The following is a 3455-nucleotide window of genomic DNA, read 5'->3' as shown; positions in this document are numbered from 1 at the left end:
GCAAATATTTTCACAATAATTTGATTGGTTCGTCGCATGGAGACAGAACTTTCTATTGACCAATCAAATTGCTCTAAAATGACTACTGGTGCAATCTGTGACTTCGTTCCAGCCGAATTCCGAATTCAAATATTAAATCGGCGGGAAAGCAACTTCTAAATGACGTGTTATTTGCTGGTACAATTTTACCAGCAAATAACACGTCATTTAGAAGTCGATACAAATTAATCTTTTTTAATACATTTAAAAAATATTAACACTGTCTGAGGATTACTTAGGTTAGCTATATAATATTATGTTACAAAATTACTAAGCGGTTACAGGGTGGTTGTATCGTATTTCATCGCATCGTGCAGTTTGCAATCGTGAAGCACAAGTAGCACTTGTCAACACCATCACAAATGGTCCAGCAATTACTTACAACCGTCACAAAACTAGCTCGTCACGCGAACAAGCACACGTTTCCCAAACTCCTGCGCATCTCAGCTCAATAACCGCGTAATACTTAATTGCGACAACTTACAAAAGAGCATGGGAATACACAACAATACTTAAAACTGACACGTCTATTACCACAGTGACGTCAGTTGTCGCAACTTTTCCAAGTGTGGCGAATGTCGGGATAAATCTGTATGTATTTTCAACTAATTCATCATCATTTCAGCCATAGGACGTCCACTGCTGAACATAGGCCTCCCCCAATGCTTTCCATGTTGATCGATTGGTAGCAACCTGCGTCCAGCTAATTGGAAAATAATTGGAAAGTAATAATTACTCATTAGTCAATTACAAGCTTCTTTTCTGATGATAATGATGTGAACACTTCATATTACCAACTCGTATATTACATACATGTATTTTGTTTATTTATTGTCGTATTACGATATTTTCAAAAATATTCAAAAAAGTGGTACAGATTAATGGTTTTGTGTTTCCAACCTTAGCATCTCGGCTTCTGCACATTGCTGAAAATAGGTTCTAATAATATTAATACCTACTGCTGGAATATGCAATCTATCTCCAACTGAAAAGTGTTTTCAAAGCATTCATTGCTCTGAAACGAACACTTTTTTTCTCATAAATACTCAATGTGGCCTCTAAATCTGCATTCCATTCAGAGTCCGTAAATACTTCAATCAATCTCTTCAATGCACACCTGAATGCTAATCTCCAATTATCAATCCTTAATCATTGATAATGTTAATAAATCTAATAAAAAAACTATACCTGCCAAACTAAAGAGGTCTTAGGTCAACAATGTTTGTTAACCGGTTCAAATGAGTTGCAAGCGCGACCTTGGGGAACAAATTAACTTGTAAGTGACGCTAATTACAAAATGCTTCAGTCAGTGACACTCACCTGTGACACCATCCCTGCACCCATCACGAAGATGGACAGACGGATTTTGCCATAGACTAATTATGGCGAAACTCTTGCAGAGTTTCAAGTTATTACTATTACAGTCTACCAAAAACTTGACATTGTTACTAAAACTTTTTACTCATATTGTACACTTTTACACAGGTAGATGAATAGAATCTGAACAAGCAAGTATAAATATTTGTCAAAATAATTAGTAAGGGAAATTTAATTAGAAGGGGGCATCAGCGACAGTGAATAAAAACAGAATAGGCCTTACATAGAAACTGTATTAGAAATAAGCTAGTTATTTTTTTGCAGCGACCATAGCATTACAAAATACACTGCATGCAGCTCAATAAACTCAAATTATTATATCAAATTATATAACCCCTATTAAATAATTGTTCATAAGTACACCAGTTCATAATAATAACTTGTCCATAGACACCTGACAGGTTAAGCACTTGCATCTCTTGTTCCCACAGCTAATAACATAGGTTGCTCATACTCGTATGGTATCATTAGTTAAATCATTATCATGGTCATGGATTTACCAATTGCTATGTCAAATTAGTTTTTTTGTATGTAACTAGAGGTATAATAAAAGCGAAATGCAGTGGGTAAACTCCATTCTGTTCAATTGACACTAAAGAATAGTCAAAATTATATTTGAACCAATCATACACCTTTGAAGAAGATAAAATGTGACATGAGTTTCATGGACTGCTTCTTTTAGTACTAGCCAGTGCTGTGTCCCAAAGAAGTGGTACGATTACTTATAATGTACCTGACAGAAGAGACGTAACTGGCACTTTTTGTAAAACGTATTGCAAAATGTAGTAACTAGATGATGACTTGTTATAACAACAAATCGTCAGCCGGGAGTTACTTTGATGCGGTCTCAGAAATTAGTGTTCCATCTGTATCCTATCCCACTTTAATTGCGTCTCGTGTATTAACAACCGAATTTAATAGCAGCACCGATCGCCGGTAGGTATGCGTGGCATTTAGTGCCGGTATTATTCTAACTTGATCATACAGTCGAATCGCTATTAAGGTTAACCATAAGGCTCATTATCTAACATTGTCTTAGTCTTAGCTGCTTAAACGCAGTCTTTCCTTGTAACCGACCGCGCCTTCTCTTTACTGTGGAATTTGAAATTACTTACACGGAACACAATTTAATTGTGTACGCGATTGACGCAGATTTATTAACTAGGTTGAAACCAAAACATATTGAAAGTTTGTAAGTTATTATTTAACCCTGCACGTCTCATTTCCATTCAACAATCGATTGTCCCAGAAAATACGACATTCCTCAAGTCATCGCAAAATGTAACTAATAACAATGCTGAGGTCGCTGTTACACTGAACTACTGATCGAGAGCAGCGGAATGCGCGAGCATCCCACCAAAGGTCACGTCACATGATTTGGAGTCCCATTCAGGAATCACTCGATAAAGTTTAGCGAATGTTTTTTTATACTTCAATAGAAAACATGCATTACTTAATTAAGGCGCTGGATGTAGGCCGCTACCAACCGTGCAATGTGGGTCATTGGGGGAGGCCTATGTTCAGCAGTGGACGTCCTGTGGCTGAAATGATGATGATGATGATTACTTAATTGCGACAAAAGCTACCGCCAGATGATATAGCACTCACAATAAATAATATCCTACCACTCACGACTTTCGGCATGATATCGACTGAAAGCTGTAAAAAGCTACTACGGGGTTTTCAAAACAAGATAATTTTTCATTTCAGTACAAACAAACATAAATAAATTACACTTTTTACCTACTAAAATACTCTTCTAGGTGTCACAATAAAACGCTCTGCATATTTGCTGGGGATTTATAATCATCTATAACGGATTGTCGAATAAGCACTAGTAAAAGTCGAGCGATTCCACCGTAAGATCTTTAGTTGCGTGGGTGTACAGACTGCTATTTATTTTTACGTACAAATCTATTCAAATATTCATTGAATAAATTTGTAAACCATAACGTGGTAGCATTTTCAAACAAAGGCCACCGATAGAAGATTGCGTAAAACTTGGACATTTTGTTTACATTCACTATTCTTTCGGGCTA

Source organism: Ostrinia furnacalis, unplaced genomic scaffold, assembly GCF_004193835.3.
Source record: "Ostrinia furnacalis isolate ACB-3 unplaced genomic scaffold, ASM419383v2 OfSCF3854, whole genome shotgun sequence".
Lineage (NCBI taxonomy): Eukaryota > Metazoa > Arthropoda > Insecta > Lepidoptera > Crambidae > Ostrinia > Ostrinia furnacalis.
This window is presented reverse-complemented; position numbering follows the sequence as displayed.